General features: G+C 46.9%; 1 long non-coding RNA gene across 1 annotated transcript; it reads left to right on the forward strand.

Annotated features, from left to right (window-relative positions):
• The first annotated feature begins 205 nt into the window (after positions 1 to 205).
• LOC119222772 (uncharacterized) lies at positions 206 to 18023 on the forward strand. Its single transcript, XR_005120825.2, has 3 exons — positions 206 to 317; positions 8945 to 9089; positions 17108 to 18023. It is a non-coding gene; the product is annotated as an uncharacterized LOC119222772 (long non-coding RNA).
• The last annotated feature ends 6686 nt before the right edge of the window (positions 18024 to 24709 follow it).

Here is a 24709-nt window from a genome sequence, read left to right on the forward strand (position 1 = left end):
CCCCTCACCCCCCCTCTGTGCCGAGACGCTCAGAGAGAGAGTGGCACTTCTGCCATTGTTTACACTGTTAGCATGGTTAGCAACGGCGGCGGGAGCAGGCCTCGCCTTCTTAAAGGGCCGCTACGCTGACGTCATCGACTGATCGAGTGTCAGAGCGCCGGCGGCTGTGAAACCTGAACCCTCACCAGATTTGAAGTTTTAGTTTAGGTTCCAGTGAGTGGAGGCAAGTTCTTATAATATTTGAATTGTTGCCCCCTTCGATGCGAGGAAGCAGCACAGCGTTCACTCCACAGACTCATCCAGGATTCATGATTGAGGTAAAGTCCAGATTGTGATCATTTTAAAGAGGATCTGTCATCGTTACGATCTCACTTGAAAGCACGGAGCAGACAGACAGGGAAACATCATCATCATCATCATCATCATCAACACCGACAACCGATGACCCCCCCCTCCTTCCTCATCGTTATCAGCACCTCGTCATTCGCTGCTTCTCTGTAGACCTTTACATCGGACACACGATCACATCTGAGGTTTGGATCACGCCAAGTTTGGGCCTTTTCTCGTCTTTCTGACCTCTTACTTTTCATCGTCCTTCCCATAGTGTCCTCTGAGTCTTCTTCACGTATTATTCTACTTAATCCTCCCCTCCTTTCCTCCACTGTCATTTCTTCTCCTCTCCTTCCCTCTCTCACCCTCTCCTGTCATCTCATCTTCTCTTTCCTTTCCTTTCCTCTCTCCTCTCCTCCTCCCCTCCCCTCCTCTCCTGCATGCCTCAACAGCCCCTCTCTCTTCCTGTCTGTCTGTGTTGGCATGAGCCTCCCTGGCTCTGCCCCCGCCTGCCCGCACTTTATGCTGATTGGACCAGCTGTTCCACTTAAATTCACCATGGCAACCACAACCTGTCGCCTAGCAACCCCACTCTTCTCCTGATTCCTGCCAGTGTTCTCCACAGGCAGAGGGAGAGAGAAGGGAGAAGAAGAGGTTCAGAATTCCCTCAGATTTCCTTTAGCTGTTGTGTGTGTCTACTTGGCTCGTCTTCTGAGAGAAGGAAATGTGTCGAGTCTGCTGATAGAGGGTTAACCGTGGGCCAGCGGGGCCTTCGTTTAACTCGGCGTCGGCGCGGCGGGCATGATGTATGCGCCAAATGAAGATCTGTGTGTGTGTGTGTGTGTGTGTTTGTGCGTGAGTCTCACGGACTGGACTAAGAGCAAACGTATACAAGCGAGCTCCCGCTGTAGAGGCCTCTCTGTCGGAGCGGCCTCACGGCCCGCGCATACCAATCAGCGCCTCCGGATAGATGGACGCCGACACCGACCGACCTCAGCGGCCCCCACCGAGGCCGAGGGCAGATTACTCGCTTTGCACTTGCTGCACGCGTTTAAAAAAAATACACCTTCATCTTCAAGGAAACAACTCAACAGGTTCAGAAGAAGATGGAGGTTTCCTGCAGGCCTTGAAGCCGGTGCCGTGGCCACGTAAAATGTCAGCTTAGTCTGACGAGGCAATTACGTGTTTTCCCAAAACGTTCCAGTCTCGTCAAGATGCGTCAGCGATAATAGCCGGTGTCTTTTGTGGCACGCACTATGACGCACACACACACACACACACACACACACAAACACACTCTCTCTCAAAGGAAAGGACCTTGCTGTAAGTCATTTGCATGTGAAGTCCATTAAAGAAAAGGAGGAAGGGAAACAAGCCAATGCTCTCATGGTAATTAAAACCGGTTGGCTCTGCCCCCCCCCCCCCCCAAGTCAAACTGGGCCCCAACATCAATCTGGCTGATTGGGAACCATGTCAGAACACGAAGGAACTCTTTGAAGACTTTATAGAAATATTTTAAACGCCATATATATATATTCCCTGCTTATATGCCTCTTTATAAATATGTATGTGTGTGTGTGTGGGGGGGGGGGCGGCATCGAAGAATACAGCCGGGGGGACGGAACCCTTTGCCCCTAAAAGACGAGAAGGAGGGAAGCTGCTCACGTAGATATTTAACTCGTCGTCCATTAGTCACGACTCGTCGCTGCCCTTCTCTCCGCGTTGAGTTAAGTGTTCGGTGAGTTAAGACCCGATTTGCGAGGCCGGTGGACCTTCGTGTGGAAGCAGCGGAGGAACACACAGATTACACAGGGATTAGGCGGTAATCTCAGTCGGCGCTGTGCCATGCAGAGGAAATAAGTGAGGCCTCAAAGAAGGAATCTCTCTCTCAAAAACACAACCCTTGAAAAGAAAATATACATTTTCACATAAAAGTGGACTCCTTGACATGTGGCAAACGGAAAGTACAAAAAAGCTTCAAACTTCAACACTTTTATATTTTATTTTTCTATTGAGCCGTTTCTTCTTTATCTGTTATTGACAGATTGTTGACCTTCCTCCTCTGTACTTTTTTTTCTCCATTTCTTCAGAGGAAGAGATGAAGGAAAAGATTGCACTCTTGGATGGTCTGCAGTGTTTGGGAGCAACAGCGGACGATTATTTGTGGGGGGGGGGGGGGGGGGGGGGGCTGGATGAAAACAGAGGTCCTGGTCCTCTGCTTTAGAAGAATTCAAGTTCTGCTGTGATTGCTGTGACAGTTGATCTTTATTATGAAATGCCATAATAGAAAATCGACCCTGTCCACCAAGTCCTAGACTTTATCTTTGTGTGTGTGTGTGTGTGTGTGTGTGCTCGACTGTGTGTTTACAGAGAGGTTTATTCAAGAGCTAGAAAAAAAAGCTGAGAAACCAAGCTCTACAAAATGTGACTGTTTTCAACGTTATTCTGGATTCAAAATATCAGAATTAGAGTCATTATCATAATAAATCTAAATTCCCCCTGTCTGGTCCCTCGGGGGAGAGTTTACCCAGAAGCCTCGGGGGCGAAAGGCTCCGTTAACGTTGTATCTGCTGACGTTACCTTCTATCCGTTCTCTGTCCGTCCGTCTCCCGAGCCTCCGCAGTCCAAACGAAGGTAAAAAACACATTTTGGCAAATTAGAATAATCTATTTGCAGCTACTGTTAAATTTAGTTTCAGTTGAACTCGTTCTTTGTGTTTTTTAGAGAGAAATGAATGCTCAAAAGTGAGGCCACGTCCTTTCATGTTCGCGTGAAAGTCGGTCCCGCGGGACGCACTGTGCTGATCCTGGAATTGCGTAACCCTACGTCTGCTTTGTTCTCCTCTGGTGTCATGTGACTACAAACGGCGTCTGAGGGCTGTCAGCAACAAGCCGCCATCTTGAAAATGTGTATCATGAAGCAATGAGTCAATCCTTTTATCTTATACGACTTAAAGACCAATAAAAGTGTCTCTCTGCTACACAAAGGTATCTGTGAGCGCCCCCCCCCCCCCCCCCCCCCACACTTACATTATGTATAGCGAAACCGCTCATCGCCGCTCGTTCCCTCCGCTGTGATGCCACTGTAATGCCATCCATCCTTCCTTCCATACTTTGACCCTCCCCCCGCCCCCCCCACACCTACACAGTCCCTTAGTGGCGGCAATAGGAACCTGATGCTTCAATCGATCAATAGGTGACTATATGCCCACTTCTTATACACAGTTTACAGTTACTTTCGAGAACTAGCACACACACACACACACACACCCTCCGTCACATTGACACTCCACGCCACGCTGCAGGTTCCAGACGGGACTCGGCTGTGCGTGTCTCCAGGAGCAAGGGCCGCTGGTAGCGTCTGCCTGGGGGAGGCCGTGCCTGCCGGGGCGTGGACGCCGTCCTGTCACCTACCTCGCTGCCCCCACCTCGAGGCCCCCACCTCGAGGCCTACGAAAGACATAGAGAGAGAAGCTCGGTGAAAATAATAATTAGCCGATCCATTCAATTTTTATTAATGAATGTCGAATCAATCCGCTCAATATTAAGCCCTGGAAAATGTTTTACGCTTGACTTGCCAGAGAGAGAGAGAGAGGTGCTTTGGAGTATTTGTTACTGTACCCGGAGGCAGCCGTAGTCTAATGACGGGGGGGGGAGATGACACAGATGCTGTGCTACCAATGCTCCTCGGCTGGGTATCGCATCCTCTGCATCTATGAAAGAAAACCTTAAGAAGCGCTCATTACTCTTGACAGATATTCAGAGGCATGAACCAGTTATTGAATATCAAATGGACAAGCGCAACGGAGGATCAGATGATGTCCGTCTCCGCGCTGAGCTGCCGCGTCCATGACAACCGCAGGTTTTTATCTGTCTTTCTACCTCTACAACAGGCAGTCGGTGAACAAACGCTCCTCAAACACACTCTCTGGGATCGTTGAGTCTCACGTGTTAAATACGAAAGAAATGAGACGGGCTCTTACTGTTGTCCTCTCATTGGTCAGATCAGCGGAATATAAGCCGGCTTTTACATACTAGATTCAATGTTTGATTCAAGGAGCAAATTATCTGAACAAAACAACAGTTTCTTCCATATGACTCAAATCTTTACTGCACCAATACATTTTAACTAACAGCAGGAAATTTAGCTGATGAATGAAGAATGAAATGTTCTGCGACCCTCTTTGGGGCCTCGCACCAGTCTTTGGAAACGGCCGAAGCACTTTACTTTAGTGGAATTTAGAACTCAAGGAGAAGTATATTGTGGTAAATAAACGTATGTAAAGTATAAGCTCAATTTAATGTCAGTTTTCTGAATACATCCCTCCAGATGGAGATTCTTTTTTTGTGTGTTACATATATCATGATGTCATGAGACAAGCGGGACAAACAGGCAGATGGAAACGATACTGAAAGTCTGAGGAAGAACACGTTAGCTTGGAAAGTGCTGCGCGGTCCGACAATAGCAGTTGGCGTGATGCATCGCAGAGCGACAAGGTGCTTCTGCCAGACTTTGTAGGACACACACACGCGCGTGCACACACACACACACACACCATCTGTTACAAACACACAGGCAGTGCAGGGGCCAGGCATTCACTTCACATGACTCAGAGACAGAAACACATCCAGATACGATACGCAGTTAATATGCATGACAGGGCTACATGTTTTAAACAAGAAATACATCCACTGCATCCTAGAAATGAAAGAATATGCAAAACTTTAATGAAGCATTAGGCTGGGTTTGTGTATTAGCTTCACTCGGCTACCGAAGCTAGCCGAGTGAACGGTGCTAAAGAGCGCTAACGGGATGTTTTGAAAGAGGACCCGTCCTGCCTGTGACAGTTTTCGTTAGCATGGCGGGTTAACGTGCGTGACGTTGTTACCAGAGCAGTGAAACGTGTTTTTAATAAGAGCTAAAGCTACGAGAACCCTGGAGCAGTTTTCATCAACAATGAGCTTTAGGTTCTCTGAAAAGAAGGAAATCACATCCCATGTGTGATGGAGAGAGCTAGTTTAATTAACATATTCTTTACATCATTTGGCTATATTTTTTGTGTGTTTTTGTGTGCTTCTTTCAAAATTGTCCTTGTGTATAAAGGTCATGACGGTATAAGCAGAATTGTATTTTGATTAGTTCACATCTTCCTGATAACAATTTGGAACATAAATGATGTTCTTTAGTTAAAACGATTACATTATTATTATGACAAATCCTTGTCATTTTCACAGAAGAAAATATTAGAATAATGTGTGTGTGCTCTGTGCCGTAGATTCCGATGCGTGGGACACAAAGTTTTATGTAAAATGGTGTTTGGACACAAATATTGTGCTTCTTGCAATTTTCTGAGCAGCAGAATGGGCTACAATGACACTTTAATAATGATTTTCATTCATTGTGTGTCGGGCGTTTTATGCAACCTCAGCAGATTTGATCCAAAATCAGGAATCAGGAATCGTTTATTGCCATAATATGTCAGACATACATGGAATTTGACTTGGCGGTGGTCCATGACGACAACAAACAACGTAGTGCAGGAATAAGATAAAAATATAATAAAATATAATGAAAATGTAAATTTTCAGACGCAACCAACGAACATGCAGCAATTAGCATAATAATAACAAGAATGGATTCTTGAATATTCATGTAACCTGATGGTATTGATTTACTGCTTCTTTGATGGATGAGCGTCGCGTTTCTCCGGCTCCATTGTCTGAGTGTGTGTGTGTGTGTTTGCCCGCGTGTCGAGAAGCAGGTTGTTTTTGGCTTCAGATGGAGTTTGGGGCCGTGGGGGGGGGGAGGGGTTGTTGGAGGTCAGAGTTTAGCGCTCTCTTCAGGCTTCGCCGTGTCATCTGTCGTTGCCGAGCTAAAGGCACTTGTCTTCTGCCGGGGCCAAGGTTTGGTTAAGGTTAAGGGTCGCCAACAACAGCGAGCGTCTTCCGAGGCAAGGTGCCGCGTCTGTTACGTCTGCTGCGTCACAGACACAAGACAGACACACACACACACACACACACAGCTTTTGTGGGCCTTATCTGGGCGCTGTAACAGCCGGACGTCTCTGCCTGATGTAACGCTCATGTTTAAACTGCTGCTCATTCTGTCTGATCTCCATATCGAATCGAGAGCCCCCCAACACACACACACAGACACACACAGACACACACACACACACACAGACACAGACACGCACATTGGAGCCTCACATTTACCTCGTACACAACCTTCCTCCACACACTGCGCCGTTTGACTTTGTTACACTTCGACACGGCACAAAAACTAAACCGAACCATTGAGTAAAATGAATGAAAGGTTGCTTACTAAATGGTCCTCAACACCTGCCTTCCCCCTCCTCCATCTTTCCATCCCCCCCCCCACCAGCTGACGGCGGCGGCTGTGGGGGTTGAGGTCTGTTTGGTGGGTGTGGGGAAGCAGCAGAGGGATTTTGGGGTCGCTGGAGATGAATAAGGTCGTCTGAACGTACGGCACGTGCCGGGGCGGCTGCCGCTGATTCACACTTTATTATTCCCCCTCATCCCCCCCTTCCACTCCCTCCCCCCTTTTAAGAACCCAAGCTGGCGCACACATGCACACCCACAATAAAACGTCACGGCATTCCCCTTTTATCAGACTTAATCCATCTACTGGCGCTTATATACGCTCGAGACACTCTGCAAAAAAACTTGGCAATCACAAAACGCTACACACGGACACACAAACACGTGCATGCTAGCACGCACATGCTAACACCAACATCCAATGCGCCGCTGCCGATTGGCTGAGAGTAGCAGAAGCAGGAAGGGGGGAATTAAGGTCACATGGCAAATGTGTGTGTGTGCATGCTGCTTTAATCCTTTACTGCACCCAAGGACAGGTCGGCCTCCAGCAGCAGTCACCCCCCCAACACACACACAACGCCCCCGCCCCCCACCGCGACCCCCCCAACAGGAAAGGGAGAAGGAAAAGGGTGGTGTGGTAGTTCATGATCATGTTGATCACACATGACTTCGACACAACAGACACACACGCCTTGTGTTCCTGTCTGCACTAAACTACAGTACCTGTGTGTGTGTGTGTGCGGGTGTGTGTGCGTGCAGGGAGAGATAAATCTGTGTATTCCTGTACCTGGGAGCAGTGGTACAGTATACAGTAATGTGTGTTGTTTCTCCGGGGAGGGGGTGACAGACCGCTACGCCTCTCACTTCAATGATTTTCGCCCGCTGCCGCCACAGCTCTAGGTCAGTTGCCATGGCAACAAGAAGATAGGGTGTATTTATTTTTTATTTTTTAGGAGGGGGGTGAAATGTACATTGTTGAAGAGGCTGGCAGGGCGGCGATGGTGGAGTAGCGCTCATTTGACTTGTGCATTTGTGCATGCGTGCACACATATAAAGAAATCCTCCCTGTGTGTGTGTATGTGTGTGTGTGTGTGTGTGTCAGTGGGTGTCATGCTGTCTGGCTTCCACTTGATGTCAAGTACTCCTTTCCTGTCTGTCCACCTGATGGATGGACGATTAGGTGATTAGTCTGAGATTGTCACAAGGTGGATCCCTTGGTTGTGTTCACACTTTCTCACACAAACACACACACACACGATTGGTGCTCATGTTTTTGGATGGACGGGTGTGTACAGGACGTCTAACTCACGCTGCTCCCCAACGCTTCCCTGTGTTAACAACAACAAATGATCTTTGAACCCGATTGTGGTCCCATCATGAACAGGTGTGTGTCCGTGTGCATCCTCCTCCACGATGCATTGTGCTTGTGATGCAGCGTTTCACAGCTGGATTCCTGCACGTCACCGTTTGTGTCATTTCCCCTGAATCAGCAGATTCCGGGGTAAACAGTTTTAATTACGATGTTAATTGATAGGAAACAAAAGGGGCTTAATTAGGTGCAATGAGGCAATGGGCACAGTGGCACTGTGGACTTAATGATTCAATGCACTCAGCCCGCCAATACACACACACACACACACACGGAAAATAGAGGGGTAAGACAGAAAGTGCATTGGGGGAAACCCGGAGGGAGGCGAGGGGACAGAGGGGGGAGAGAGGGGAGAGGGGGGGGAGGCAGAGACCCAAAGTCGTCGTCATTCATTCACTGCCTGTTCTCGTTAACAGTTTACAGATCTGTGATGCTGGTGTTGCAGAGGAGGAGCGGAGAGAGAGAGAGCAAGGAGAAAAAAAGAGAAAAATAAATCGGTGGGGATGCAGCGGAACATGTTGCACAATCCAATCAATATTTTTCCAGTGACAGCCAGCATCAGTTTTAGAAATAAACAAGCAAGATTCAAAAGAAACATACAAATCACAGCCAGACTCCTCTCTTAAAAATGTCTCTCGGCGAGGGGGGGGGGGGGTAGGAGGGGGGGGTTGTACGGTAATAGGATGTCACTCTATTTGCGTATGTGAGCATTAGATGACTTTGATAATTGAGCTTTTGTTTGGGTCGTGCCTCCCTGCTTCCCCTCCCCCTCCTCCTCTCATCCCTGGTGCCGTTATTGCTGTGATATTTTTCTCTCCTCCATCCCAGAAGTAATTTGACTTGTGAAATTGCACCTTTTTGCTTTGCTCCCCCCCCCCCCCGCCCCCCCACCTCCATTGGATAGATCCTCTTCGATTTCCTGTCTGGGCGGCTGCAATCACTCTCGCCTTGTCCTTGGTCCACAACCTTGGCGGACAACACCCCCTACCGATCCATCGTCATGGAGATGACCCCACATCTATCACCATGGAGACAACCTTTGCATGCAGGTTTGTCACACCCATCCCATCCGTACGAGTGTGCAGAGTCACCGACACACACACACACACACACATTGCGTACACATCTTTTTTGTCTGAAAGTCAGGTGAGAGCAATTTAGCCGAATTCAAACAAAACTTTCTCACAAAGTGAAACGGCAGGCGAATGGATCTCTCAGACGTATCGGAGTCATTGATACGCTATGATTAAAGGAGGGCGAGATAAGGCGAATGAAAGAGACGGCGGAACGGGAGAAAACGTAGAGCGAGATGAAAGGACGCAGCAGTGGCCGGTTTGGGGCTGGATTAAACTTCTCTGAATGCATCGCTCTCTGCTCTAATTTCGGATATTAATGCCGACAAAAGAGAAATAAGTATCGTCTTTGTTGGATCTTCTTCTTCCATCCAGCCCGCGTGTGTGCGTGGCCACAGACTGGGATCCCTCCACAGTTCCAGAGGGCGTTCAAATGAAGAACACGTGGTCTCATGTATTGGGTTGAATATTTAACACCAAGGTCACCGGGGTTCTGCCAGCCGACCCTCACGCACCAACGTGCAGGCCGCGGGCCCTGAACCGAGCCTCCCCCGTCTTCATCGGGGGCCCGTCTTTCCCAACACACGCTTGCACGGCGAGGTGGGTGGGTGTCACTAGTTACCGCGGTGATTCTGGGACGCCAGCGCCGCCTTGCCCTGTGTTTTCGGCAGCCCGGTCGGCCTCGTGGAATGTGAGCGTCCCTCGTTGCTTTCTGTCCAACACGAGCCGCAGAGGAAAAGAGGAGCTGCCAGTTGGGGAGGAGGAATGGCAGAGAATAGGATGAAAGGAAGGAGAAAAGCGGGAGAACCAAAAATAGCACACCATTCCCCCCCCCCCCAACCCCCTCCCCCCCCCCTCCCACACACACTCACTTGGATTCCCACCCACACCCTCAAACCCACCCTCTCACAGAAAGAGAGGGAAAAATATGCAGGAACCCCCCCCTGTTGGAATTGCCAGCACCACTCCAGCGTCCTCTTATGCAAATCCCTGGCTGCGTCCGTGTCAACGGTTGCCGTGTTAACAGGCGGAGCGGCGGTACGCGGGCCCTCCTCACCGCCACATCATTTGTTTAAGTCATCCAAACAAAAGCCAGGGTAGAGAGGCACATGATTGGTGAAATATGCTGGTGTGTGGGACCACTGCAGTGGAATAATGATTGCGGCATTACTCCTGCGTGTGCCAGGGGGCTGTGTGGCCATTTCATGCCGGCGTGAATGTAAGGGATGGTTATTCATGAGGGAGTGACAGAGGGAGGGAGAGGGGTAGTAAAGGATGGCAACGGGGGGGGGGGGGGGACACTAATATCGCTCCAGTGAGAGACGCTTGTCTCTGAGACGGTGAACCAGCAGAGGGAGGAAGAGCCGGATGAAAATCCCCAAAAAGGTCTGCAGGTTGCGAAAATTAAATGATTTTTTTCTTCAAATGGAGGTCAAGAGGGTTCTGTTGGTGAAAACATAACATCCTCTTTATTTCATTGCTGTCAGGCGAGGATTTAAGGCCTTGATATTGTCATATAACAAACCCTTTTTATAGGGTTTCTTCAGCCATTTAAATAAATCACAGCTTTGTGTTATTTTATTTTATAAATGCATTTCGACGTAGTAAACTTCTCATCAGCAGAACAAAAAGACGCTAGCGCTCCTTTCCTCAATCGAGAAACATCTCAATCATCAGTACAATGCAAACATTCGAGCCCCCCCAAAATGTACTGCAGATATAAAAGTAAACCCCCCTGATGATCCACCCTGGTCCCAGACCAGTCTTTGTGAAACACTGATCCAAAGCTGTTTAATGTGCATGAAGTCGCCGCCCTAAAGCATCCCCTGCTTTATGGTCTGTTTGACTCCATCGTTCACTAAATGAACGTCATGTTGTGTTGAAGAAGACTTAAAACTAGAGACTGAGACCATAAACTCATGTTTACAATGTTTACTGAGGGAATAAATCAAGAGAGAAGTAGAATCATTTCCTCATAGACGTCTATGGGAGCAGAGGAGTCGCCCCCTGCTGGTCACTACACAGAAGTAGAGTCATTTCCTCATAGACGTCTATGGGAGCAGAGGAGTCGCCCCCTGCTGGTCACTACACAGAATGCAGCTTTAAGCAATGAAAATATATAAATGTTGGCCTAAATGCTTCCTGTCAACCCACCGGCCAGACATGCCAACCCTCCCGATTTTTCCGGGAGACTCCCGAATTTCAAAGCCCCTCCCGAAAATCTCCTGGACCGACCTTTCTCCCGAATTTCTACCGATTTCCACCCGACAACAATATTGCTACACCATCCGTCACTGGGCCCGTTTCAGACCGAACAATAATAAAGGTTACACCTTGAAGTCAAGCGCGGGAATTAGAACGGAAAAAGATGAGACTGGCGCTGCAAAGAAAAAATTGATTGTGCAAGCCCGGCCGCCGACCGCTACCACCCCCCGTGGCCCCCCCCCATTGACCGCTAGCACCCCCCCCGGTCCTTTGAATATCTCCGTAATTCTGAAGTCTCAAGGTTTCATATTTCCACTTTGGATTGAACAACATGTCGAATTTTGCATTAAGAACATGCAAACAATAATTGGAGCATCTTTGTTGTGGCAGCAAAGCGGCTGTTGATTTAAGGTGGTGGTTAACACCAAGCTAATTGAGGTAACAGATTATCAAAGACAGAGTTCAGTGTGTGTGTGTGTCATGTTTCCTTCCCTAGCACCCCCCTCCGTCCCCGCTGCCCCACTCACACATTATAAGGGCGAGCTACAACACGCTCTCTCCCCCGTTTAGGGAAACTCTGCCCGGAACTCATTTACAAAACGGGTCAATTTTTGACAATGAGGTGTCCCTTCATGAAATACAGATCATGCAACATTGCGGGGGAGGGGGGTGAACATCTTCCACGCTCCCTCTGATGTGAAACGCTTTAAGAGCACCCCCATTTTGCTCCCTGCTGTTATTGCATCTCGACATATGTAGGGACTCTGGGCCCGATCACAGCGGACAGCGACGTGGCATCAAAGAAACATGACAGCGTGATAAACAAGCCGCTGTGATTGTGTGCGGCAGAGCGACAGCAAAATTGCACATATTAGTCGCAACAGGAGGGAACGTCTGCAGCCTGCTTTCTACCGGATGGTCTCCACAAAGGGAGAAAGGTGTTTATTTATAGCCACCAGCGATTTACTTTCTTAATTCAATGGTTTTATGACAATCCCACGCTGCATCTGACCGCACGGTTATATGCGACACATGTATGTGGCTACGAGGAACGCGTCTAAAATGGCGAGAGCAAAGGTCAGCTTGTACGTGTGTGCTGCCTCACTGCTCCCCCCCCACCACCACCTCTCCCCCCTCTTAGGCCCAGTGACACATAAGCAGCCAGGTGTGAGACACGCAGCAGGCCAAATGGGGACACAGCTTTATTCAAGATGAGCAGACCTATTTGCGTCGTTCGCCTGCAGCAAACCGCCGGGCCGCCGTTCAGCTATTTACGTTCCTGCGCGGCCTTTGATGTCGAAGGCGCTTTGCTGCGCCCGCTCCTCTCCACACGGAGAACAAAAGCCAACGCAGAGCTCCAATGCATATTCAAGTTGCGCATTAATCCTGTAATCTGTGCGGCACAAGAGTCGAGTGTGTGTGTGTGTGTGTGTGTGTGTGAATAATCGCACACAGGGGTGTGCCTTTGAGCATGTGTGCATGTGTGTGTGTGTGTCCTCTGGCCCACACTTATTCAGATGAGACGCCACACCAGTTATCGGTTGTGAGCACACGCCGCTGTCGCTGCGCCTTTGTTTGGGGGCAGTGCTGTTTAGTCATGAGAGGGACTCTGTCGCCTCCGTGTGAGCTGAGGAGGGAGAGGAGAAAAGACGCAGGAGTGACACACACACACACACACACACACACACACACACACACACACGTCGACCCCCGTCTCTTTCCAATCATGGACTCCGCTTCCTTAACCAACCTCAACAGTACATAAATTGTCCGGGACCCTTTTCCAGAGCGGCACATCCTTATTTCTTCACATTTCTGTGTGAAGAGTTACTCTTTTTTATCTATTTTCAAACAGAGCCCGTTGCAAGCCCTCATTTTTAAAATACATATCAGAATTTACAGATTTAAATGCTCTCTGAATTCTCTTCCATGAGCATCCTCGGAGCGGACAGATTTGTTGTGTCTCAGTGTATCAGAGTTAACAGACACCATTATACACAAACGTCACCGTGATGAATAGGTTAATGAAAATCACATCTCACTGATAACTTGTATTAGAGGGTCAGGGAGGGGAGGGGGAGAGGAGGGGAAGGAGGGATGGGAGAGGATAAGATGAGGGAAAATGGGAGAAGGGGGGATGGGTGAGGAGCTGCAGAAGATGAGAGAGCATGGGGAGGAGAGCAAAAGGGAAGAAGAGGGGGATGGGGAAGAGAGGAGAGCATGAGAGAGGTTGGGGAGGAGAAGGAAGGACAGGTGAAGAGAGGGGAGGAGATAGGAAAGGAGAAGGAGTACGACCTGTTGTGATTAGCGGGTGGGGGCGGGGCATAAGGAGATGGTCGGGAAAGGAGGAGGGCACTTTGGGCCATGTACACCAGCCATTCAAAGCGGACCTTGTAATCAAAGAGTTGAAAAGCAATTCACTAGGACAATTATAGCAGCCAGAGGAGGCCGAATGGTTGGCTAAGTAAAGCAGTGTGTCATTGAATGGAGATTAATGAATGAGGGGAATATTTCAAGGTCTCGACTTGGCCTCCAGAAATTTAACGTCAAACATGTTTTTGCCTTTTCAGGGATTTATCCGTATCAAAACAGTGGAGGTCAAATCATTTAATTATCTGTCTTTTAAGACCCAACACCGTAAAATGTCTGGAGCAGTATGACATTTGTTTAATTCTACATACGCAATTACGCCGGTATTTATTGTTGTTGATCTCCTTGAAAACGTAATGTAAGTAATGTCAATGAATCTACGTGTGAAATCTCATGTATACAAACATTTGTCTAACCACTGCAGGAAAATCACTTTGCTGAGAAAAAGTAGAAAGACTCACTCGTGCAACGCTGGAGTGATGATGAAAGTGCTTTTATTGCGCTACTTGGAGGTGTTGAAGGTCAGAATTAGGTTCCCGGATATGTTAACAGCATTGATGGTTATTTTGACAACCCTTTAACCAATATTTGTGAAAAACAATGTTTACAATGGCGATGGATGTCTGCCCGGGTCAGGGCAATACCTGCGCACGGCTAATTCACCGCCGTTAGCATCCTTTTACTAGCTCTGATTAAGACCATTTTATCTTTTTATCTTTCTATCTTTCATAATAAAAACAGTATTTGACTGGAGAGGTAAGGAGCTAACACTTACTTTAACACAGTTAAATCACCTGAATGCATAACACAATCATTGTTATCAATAGTTTTACTGGATAGTTAGCTAAAAACTGACTGGGTCAAAACACCCTGACGTTAGCTTAGTTGCAGCTGAGGTGATAGCAGTAAGCTGTTAGTTGTTAACCAAATGCTAATAGTGAGCGAACAGTTTGCCCCGGACCAGGGCGGAGATGCTATCAGCTGAGGTTTCACATACACCCCCCGACCCCCAAAGGGAAGATGTGCCGGTTCAGATGGACGCAAAGTAGGCCTGACTTATGAATGCCTTCTGACTAACCGCCTCATCTCCTGCAGTTATTTATTTTATTTTGCCGCAGCATTGTGTGCTTGGACGACCAGCTGGCTCGTCTGGCACATTCAGGTTCTCCAACTTGTAGAAGCTCCGTCCTCCTGCTACAAGGATCCACGCAGCATGCGCCGCACATGAATAATCACATTGCACCACGGCATCAGAACGCACTCGAGTCGCGTGCTCCCCTTCCTTCATTTGATTTTCCGTTTGCTCTTCGTCTATTAATAATTCAACGAGCGACAAGATGGAGGAGAGTGGTGCAGCTTGTTTCTCTCTACGGTTGGAGAACTATTAGAGACGACAATTAAAAGTGGAGACGTGTTTTTTTATTTTTCCCCTAGGCTTGGTTTTAATTAAGGCGTGTGTGTTTTGAATAAAGGAGCACGGGGTTGTGCCCGGGCCTAGTTATCAGTGAGGGCCAGCCATGCTGCCGTCTCACTCGGCCTCACACGTAGTCATCGGTGAACAAAATAGCGACAAGGACACCGTCACTCAAACGTGGACGTGTTGCCACGTACAGTAAGCTCACAATCCATAAATATGCATCAACATGCATCAAGCACAGCCTACACAAATAGTTTACACATGAGGATAGTTCCAATGTGTGTGTCTTAATATTATTTTTGTGATATCTTGGCAGTCAGAAGACGTAGTTTTATCATAAAAGGAAAGAACAAGCAACCATTATATGCTCAATATAATTCTAGTAATCCTTGTTTGTACGATGTCTTACTAATGTTATTTTACTCCATTTCGATGGAGTAAAACAACGTTTTAATATGAAAGTCCATATTAATATTATAGTCTCTTTCCTCTGCTCCAATAGATGTGTTTGAGAAAATGACTAGTTTCAAGTCTTCTTCAAGAAGACTATTAAGCAGGGGATCCTTTGGGCTGCGCGCTGATTGACAGGTCGCTGCTGCTACCACAGACATTTACGGCGTCTCCACTTCTCTCTTCCACATTCAAAATACGTTAAGTTGTTCCCTTGGTTGGCGACGGCCAAAAAAACACGATGGATGATGTCACCATTAGCCGCGCCAACTTCTGCGGTCGGTCATCTAGGCAGAATATGCACCAGAGTTCTTTTCCAGGTGTTTATACTTCTGTCTACCTGTGGCCTGATTGAGTCAACTCAATTGGGGTTAGATGGAGTCACAAAACCTAACTGGTGTGTAGTTAATGGTGAACGGGCGTTGCAGCTGGTGATATACTGTGATTGTCTGCCATGCCCTGAGGGTTTTCACCCACTCGCTTCCTCACTTATTTACTCTTTGTGCTCCCTCGTCTTTTTTCCCCCATTGTGCATATTAAACCATGACCCTCCGCAAACACCTGGTAAACATTCAATATAGGCTTCAATAAGAAAACAAAACACGCCTGGGAGAGAGGAGACAGAGAGAGACGTCACCATGGAAACGGCCAGAGTTTTAGTTACCTTTCCCTCTGGGTTTGAGAACCGAGAGCATCCGAAATCGCAAGTTTAAACCGACGAAGAGTTTCCACTAAAGCTGCTCTCTCTGAACATGCCCTGAAGTTCGTGTGGTGTTCGAGGATGCAGCTGAACCTCCTGAACCAGAGAAAACTTGTGATGAACCCTCACCAGTTGTAGATTGACTCACACGTGAGCGTCTGCCACCTCCAAGCTGAATTGAAAGCAGACTTAACGTAAACCCTGTGCGATTTTCACATTGCTCTAACCCTCTGCTCATCGAGGAGAAATAGACGTGTTCTCGTCACGACCTTTGTAGGGAAGAACCTCCCTGACCTGCTTGTGCCCTGACATTGAGTCGTCGGCCCAGTGATCTCTGTTGGGCTAATTAAGCCAATTAACCTACCGAAACCGTTCAGTGCGGCTGCTGCAACACCTCGGCGAAACCCTGAAGGTACATCGCACCGAAGCCTGTGCGTCTGATCCCTTCCCAGATACAGCAAAAGGACAAGCAGTGTTTCATATCATTACCATAAACAAATTAGGCCACCGCTCCCTCGTTAGGCCAAATATGTCTCATTAGTGCCACAGCTGAACAAACCTCCTGATTAGGCCTCACTGTCTTCCTTTGAAGCCGCAAAAGGAGAGTCTATTTTTTAATTAAGCTCATTTGCATTAACAAATGAGAAGCTAATTAATGAGGCTCGTTTTCTGGGTGCTTTTTTTTGTTTTGTTTGGCAGGAAGATTTCTTTGCGAGCGTGAAGAGAAGGAAAAAGAGGGAAAAAGAGGCCCAAGCCAGCAGTTTTCTGCCCTCTTGGAGTGTCCAAACTAATTGATGTCGCTTGCATATTTTCTCTAATGACTGAAAACACCAAAATGTCTTTTCCTTTCAGAGAAGGTGTGCAGGACGTCGATGGATGCGATGGATTCACGTTGGAGCCCAAGGTGGTGCAGGAGGACGTAGCCGGGAGAGGCGTGGGCCGCGTGTCACGTCAGGACACAAAGGTGACGGGGCAAATATGCAGAGCGCACGAGGGTCGATGCATGTGTGTTCGAGGAAGCAAAGAGGGAGAATGAGAGGGAAAAAAGGGAAAGCGAGGTGTGATATCGTCAATTAAATAACCCTCCCACACAGCATCTGGTGCTCTCTCTCTCTCTCTCTCTCTCTCCGTTATTCTGCTCCTCTTTCTGTCGTCTTCCCTTTTTGTTTCCCAGATTGAACATGCTAGTTAGCCCGTGGCTTCACCCTGTCTGCCTCTCCCTGAGGGATACCATCTCTCACACACACACATACACAGGTATAGCTTGATTGCAGCAGCTGATGTTGGGGGGGAGGGAGTCAAATTTACCAAGTGGAAGACTGTTGAGAGGAGAAACCCACTGACCACACATTAAGTAGGCAAATGCGCACTCTTTCATTAGGCTGATCATGAATTGTTAACTCCTTGTGCTGCTTTTGCTGCCTTGCACCCTGAAGTGTTTGAGACATCGCCCTCTAATCTGTCCTCTCTGTCCTCTCTGTCCTCCTCCTCAGTCCGTCCCGTCGCAGATGGAGTGAAGGGGATGATGAAAGCTTTTGTTTTAACAGGCGGAATCTAATTATAAGTTGCGAACTGAGCTGGCTAGGAAAATTAATTTGCATTTTAACTTTTGGGGTTTTAATGTTGAATTCCAAGATGGGAGAGAAGGAGGGGAAACGAGGACGGTAACGAGAAGTGGGGGGGGGGGTCAATGGTGTGAACGGATCGAATCGCTGGGTGGATCTGTCATAATGTGATGACACGAAAGAATATTTTGTAACAAATTAGGGCGAGACACTGTTGTGTTTTTTTAATTCATCTGTCATGTCTAGGGGGGGTGGGCGCGGGGGGGGGGGTGCTGATGTGGGACAACGTGTCTCCTTTAATGCTGCAGGATTTTGGGAATCTAGGTCAGCGTGGTGAATTAGAGACAATCTGCATCCCTCTGCATGGCTACAGTGAAGCGCGCCAATGATGCGCGCACGTGCACTTTCACATGCACACGCGGCGCCCACGCACCAAACACACACTCACTACCAAACGTAATCCAATTTTAGATATGAGCATTAGTAGCTCAAAGTGCTCAGAGATTTTAGAGAGGGGAAATATTAAAGGAATATCTGTTGGGCCTTTGTTTCACGATGAGGGAGGAGTGGGACTCGATGGAGTCTGCGCTTTGTTGTACGAACACTCTTGGTTAATGATATGCCTCTCTGACTCCCCCCCCCCCCCCTCTCCCGATCCCGATAACGAGGCCCCAAACTTCCCACAAAGCGGTGCCGCATCAGCAAACTTCTCCTGCGTCTCCTTCCAGACGTCTTCTGACGCTCCTCGAACTTGTTCAAACCCCCGCACTTGCGTAACTCAAATGTTAAGGGGGGGGTTAGCATGCGTGACTCGAGGCGCCGGCCTGCGCGCGTGTACCCTCGCTCGTGCATTCTCCGGGCACGTCAGTGCAAGCGGGAATGCATGCATGCGCGTGCTGCTGCTGCGCGGTGGGAGTCGGAATGAGGCACGTCCCCCCCCCAGTCACTTCATTAAATATGGACTTCCTGTCCGCAATAACCCTAGCAGGAAAACTGCTGGGTGTGGGTGACTTTTCACATTGGGAGCTGTAGGGGGGGAGGCATGGGAGATGGAGGTGGAAAGAGAAACTATTGCGCAAAGGGACAAAGGGAGATATTGTCATCTATATTTCAAACCCTGAGACAAAACAAATGTCACGCAAGATTTTTGATGAGAGGTTTAAGAGGAAGAAGAAACCCGAGGGCGAAGACGAAGACGCCGTGGGACGCAGCTGGAGGACAATGAGACTCGCTGTCTGACCGGCACCAAAAGGATCCTGCAGAAATCTGACATCCTGTAAAATGTTAAAATGTGATTTCTGATAGCTTTTGTATTGCATGAATGGCTTTGACTGCCTGACTATAAATAAACCAGTTGTTATGAACAGTTGTGTTCAAAGTTCAAAGAGAATTTAATACCTCTGAGCCACCATAGATGAAAAGAAGTTCAGGTCAAGTGTCACGTCTGAAGCCTCCATAATGGATCACAAAGAACACTGCGGTTGTCTCTAGACATTTATTATAGTTTAGTAACCAGGTCATATATGTTTATAGAAGAACCACATGTGTCAATAACATTTTAAAACTGTGCTGTCCATTCATTCATTCATCTCTTTTTGTTGATTTAAGCCTGGAGATTTACAAGTTTCACGAGGATGGACGGAGTCAGTTATCACATTCAAGGAGATGCGAAGGCAAAGAGATAAAAAAACATTTGATATTCCATTTGAACGGGGAAGCTGTAGTAACAGGATTTTTACTTCTTACTTCCGTCTCGTTTATCAGTGATACAAACAAATCTGGTGAACTCCTATCTATGAAAATGTCACAACATTGTTTGTATGTGGAAAACCTCGCTGTAATGTATTGTTATTAACTGGTATTGGTCATAAAAGCTAACCCTACTTACCAGAAAGACCAGAAAATGAAGTAAAACTTGTCGATTGGTAACTTCCGTCTGTTTATGCTCCCATTAGCTCATGGTTTATTATTATAATGGAGACAAAACTGATATTTATACAACATTGTCACCACACAACTCTGGCCCCACTGAGTAGATGCATCGAACAAGTCAATGGTTAGAGGAACACTTTCTTCCCTCATAGACTAACGTTTGAGAGCACAAACAAGGCGAGAAGATCAGTCACATCAGTCCAGCGTGATTCTGGTCAAAAAATGTACTCTGAAATGCACGTCTAATCTTCTTTGTTATGGACCTCTAAGTTCACTTTGGACATCTCTGCTCATTGTCAACACTCAACACAGAGTGCCAGGATCCAGCTTTAATGCACCGTGTGTGTTTGCCAACGTGATTTGAATCTCATTTATTATTCCACTGTTTTTTTATTTATTTATATTGCCTTGCCTCTTTTTCACCCTTTGTACATATTCTGTAAAGCACTTTGAATTACCTGGTTGTTGAAAGGTGTAATAAAAATAACCGTACCTTACCTTAAGTGCATACATTTATTATCCCAGTTATTTTCCCTATTTCCCATCTCCTGTACACATGCCTGACTTCACTTAAGTACCTGTTTGTGTGTGTGTGTGTGTGTGTGTGTGTGTGTCTGTCTGTCTTCACACTTGGGTGAGCAGCAGAATCTTTCAGTCGAGTCCTCCACAGGTGGCAATTTTTGTATCTGATAAGAAGAGTCAATGCATCTTAAGCTGCATTCTCTCTAATGACCACAAGGGGCGACTTCATTGGTCCCATAGAAGTCTATGAGAAAATTACTCTACTTCTCTCTGGTTTATTCCCTCAGCAGACATTGTAAACATGAGTTTATAGTCTCAATCTCTAGTTTCAAGTCTTCTTCATTAGTAAATTAGGTTTACTTAGTAAATTTTAGCCTATTTAGAGTCAAATAGACTATAAAACAAGGTATGCTTTAGGGCGGGATTACATTGTTAAACTAAGGATGAAAACATCCATCAACAACCATCCTCAGTACGAACAGCATTAGTTACGGAAGTCATCATAACTACATTTTGTTCATATCCAAAACACCCACAAACACTCTTCTAATTTCATGTTTTCCCTTTTTTGTTTATTTAAACCAATGAACTTAAAACTCCGTCCTTCTGTTATTAGAGGCAGTTGCAGCAAATCACATCCCCTCACATCACCCAATGTGTTTAAGGAGGGAAATGTTGTTCAATAAAGCCCACAAAAAAAGAAAAGAAATTTAAATTGATATTAACAGTGGGTGATTTAAGTCCTTATCTAAACACAAGTACTCAACAACACAATAGATCGTTGATTGAGAGTCTTTAACAAGACTTGAGTTGTTTTCATCGTACCAAATCTTGATTGTCCTCGACAGCAGGGCTCTTCCAGAATTTTTAATTAGCAGTCAAGTTCTTGAGGTGAGAAAACCTTCTTCCCTTCAATCTGAAATGGAATCATAGCAGTTGGCTATTGTTCAGTCATTGTCTTCCAACATGTACACCTGTCCCTGTCGATTGTTGCATCGACGCAGGTTGATTTCAACAATGGCAACAATGGCAACAAGTAACACGCCACCACATACATAACTATCACTGGATCCCGCCGCCGTTGACTGTAAAATAGCTACCATCAATCAACATGTCAACATAACAACCATAATCATTTCCAAAAGGCCAATCGAGTTACTGTGTAACAAACAGGGTTAATAACTGGTTCAAACACTGTTCTTGCTGGTTCCTGCTACAGTGTCCTTATGAAACATACTTAAGAGGTTTTTATCTTCGTTCTTCATTCAATGTGAAAACTGACATTTAGCATTTAAAGACTTTAAAACCACTTGCTTTAGTATGTGTAGTATCTTATAAACCATCTGCCATCGAGTTTTGCTAACTGGGAACAACAAACGCTCCCTCCCAACTTGACACTGCAACAATACAACCACCAGACTGAAGAAAACATGCTTTTTCTGGGCAGAATTTGTACCAAACTTGTGTAAAAGAAATTGCCTCGTTGAAATCCGGCCTTCTTAGGCCTTGTCCACACGAACACGGGTATTTTTATAACCGTGACTGTTTTTATGCGGTTCGGCCTTCCGTCCACACAAAAACGCAGTTTCAGGGCACTGAAATCAAACATTTTTGAAAACTCCGGTTGCAGTGTTGTCGTGTGGACAGTATAACCGGGTTTTTTGCCTTGCGACGTCAGGCGAGTGTGCGCCGTTATCCGCTGTGTTGGACGTCAGATTGTGCACCGCTAACTGCTTTGTTGACGATTCTGTGCAATGGCGGATGTAGCTCAAATCGTGCTTATAATAACAAAGTCTTGAAGTTGATCAGACACGGGAGACATTTCCGCAGCCGAGAGATCAAGTGTAGATGAAGATGCAGGATCTGAACTGCGATGAGAGGCCGTTTCAACATCCGTCGTTTCTATACCGGATTGAATGGTAGTAGTTGCAGGAGAACCACCCCATATCTGCTCACATAGTTCAAAGTAAAGTAGAACCACTCTGCCATGGCCGCTTTTCCGACCGGAATCTACCGATTGCCTGTTTTGAACCCGTATCGCCTTAAGCTTGTTGGTGATGATGGTCCTGGTTATATCCTCTTTACGATGAGGAAACTCTTGGGACGTCTCAGGGCACTGCTCTAGGAACAACGCTAGGATGTCGGCGTACTTGGACTGGCAAGACTCCCAGTCCACGTTTTCATGAGTTTTATTTACTTTATATTCACTGGTGACATTAAGTAACATCTCAACTTCGCCATCAGTCCAAACATACGACTCTCCCTTTCCTCTGTGCGCCATGTTGTTAGTCTAGCGGAACCGGTAATAACTTTTTGCTAGGCTTATGATTAGCCGCGGTGACTTTACGATTTGGGTTATATTGCCGCCTACTGGTGTGGCATGCTCTTGACAGCCCTTGATAGCGTGTTTTTGCGTTTTCATGTGGACGGAGATTTATTTTAAACCGAGCATGAATGGACTGGGATTTTTTTTTAAACGCAGCAGGAAAAACTCTGGTTATAAAAATACCCGTGTCCGTGTGGACTAGGCCTTAGATGCACATCTGAGACTGTGTGCATGGAAGACTCCAGGTTAAAGGAACCATTACGATCTTCCACTCTATTTGAAGGCCATTATTCACATTAAATTTTTGGATTGCATGTACAATGTTGAGAAGGGTGAGTTTGCTAAACAGATGGAAGTCTGTTGACAATCTTAACATGGCCCCCTGGTGGCCCCATATGTTGGTATGGTACAATGTGTCATCAGATCTTCACTGTGGGATTTTAGACGGCACAATTAGGCTTAAGTAAAATGGTTCAATTGTTTTTTGGGGTTGATTCGAAAGCGGTGTTGACTTAAGACAGAGTAGGGCTGCGGCACCTTTAAGGGGGGCGAAAGGGACTCCAAAGTGGGTCAGAGTAAAAATATCTTCAACAATTATTCATGGTACCCCGCCTATCTCCAACATACCTCCACGCTGTGCGGAATCTGCATTGCACTGCGGCAAAGGGGGAGGCATATTTGAGAGCAAAGCGATAAGGAGCATGAAGGCAAGACGTTTGCTTTAAAAAAAGAGCAAAGACGGAGTAAAGAGCGTGCACATTGTTTGCTTGTTTTGGCTTGCGATGAATCGTGGGAGCAGCGTGCAATGCACAAAAAGCATGATGTGTGCCATGCAAACACCTCCCTCCATGCTCGTCGCTACATTTCATCCCCACATTTGCTGCGCCGCCGACACCATCAGCGCAGCCACCAATGCAGATGGCCGCCAAGGCCGGCTGAATTAAACATGGAGTCCCCAGCTGTGTCACGCAACTTTCTGTCCCTCATGAGAGGAAAAAAAAGGCTTTGCATCGGGTGGGAAGGCCTTTCACAAAGCAGACTTTCTTATTGATCTCTAATTGGGGAGGTGCAGCCTCACGGCGGGTTTTATTTCGGACCTTTTGGTTTGGCGGGTTTGAGGTTGAATGAGTGTGTCGGAAGCGTCCCGAATGGAGCAATTAATAAAAATCGGTGGCCGCGATTGTTTTTTTTGTTGTTGAGGAAAACCAGTTTCCAGTGCAGCAGAGAGGGGTGTCATGGCTGCCAGGTCCCCGTAGGTCTGCACTGTAAATCCACACATTAATCAGAGCCGACAGGGAGAGATCAAAGGAGCCTGTTCCATCTTTACTCAGAGCACACTTTGATGTGTGCATGAGAGAGGGGGAGGGGCAGGGGGAGGGGAGGGGGGGGGGGGTGTATGCATGAGAGGGAGAGAGTCAGACAGCAGCACACGGTGGAGTTGAAAATTAGGATACAGCCAGGATACGAAACCCCTCCTGTGTGGATCCTGCTGGGTCCGGGATATAAAACATATTAGGCCTTATCAAGGCCTTCTGTAACTCTGAATATGGAAACCAGATGCAACTAAAACACACAGTGATACAAGCCGCCAAATCACCACGGTGACAGAGACAATGAGAGGTTGATGCAGCACATTTGCAGCTCAGCTTGACTGCATCTGCAATGCTTCTACACACACACACACACACTCACTTGCATTGTTCCTGTCAAATATGACAACTCCTCAGAACTAGAAAACAACACTTCCGCCCCGCGGTGGTGCTCTTCTGTCACTGCAATGCAAACTCTCTCCCGAATGTGAAGTGCCACCGTTGCATGGCAGCTTGCAGCCTGCAGTTGCCATGGCGACACAGAGCAGCAGCACCAAGCTTAAAAGCATCATAGTAGTCGGGTGCGTTGACACTTTTGTGTTTCTTTCATTCTCAGTGAACCTTTTAGTGCTACGTTCTCCCTACACGATGTGCAGTGCTTGTAGTTGAACACTAGGGGAAGTGATCACTATGAATAAAATCTACCTTCATGGCCTGCATCGATAGTTTTAAATGTATTCATTTTTTATATTTTTACTGGAGCTTTGTTTTTTTGGAAGGAAATTTATTAATTTTGGTT

This window comes from Pungitius pungitius, chromosome 1, assembly GCF_949316345.1.
Source record: "Pungitius pungitius chromosome 1, fPunPun2.1, whole genome shotgun sequence".
Classification (NCBI taxonomy): Eukaryota; Metazoa; Chordata; class Actinopteri; order Perciformes; family Gasterosteidae; genus Pungitius; species Pungitius pungitius.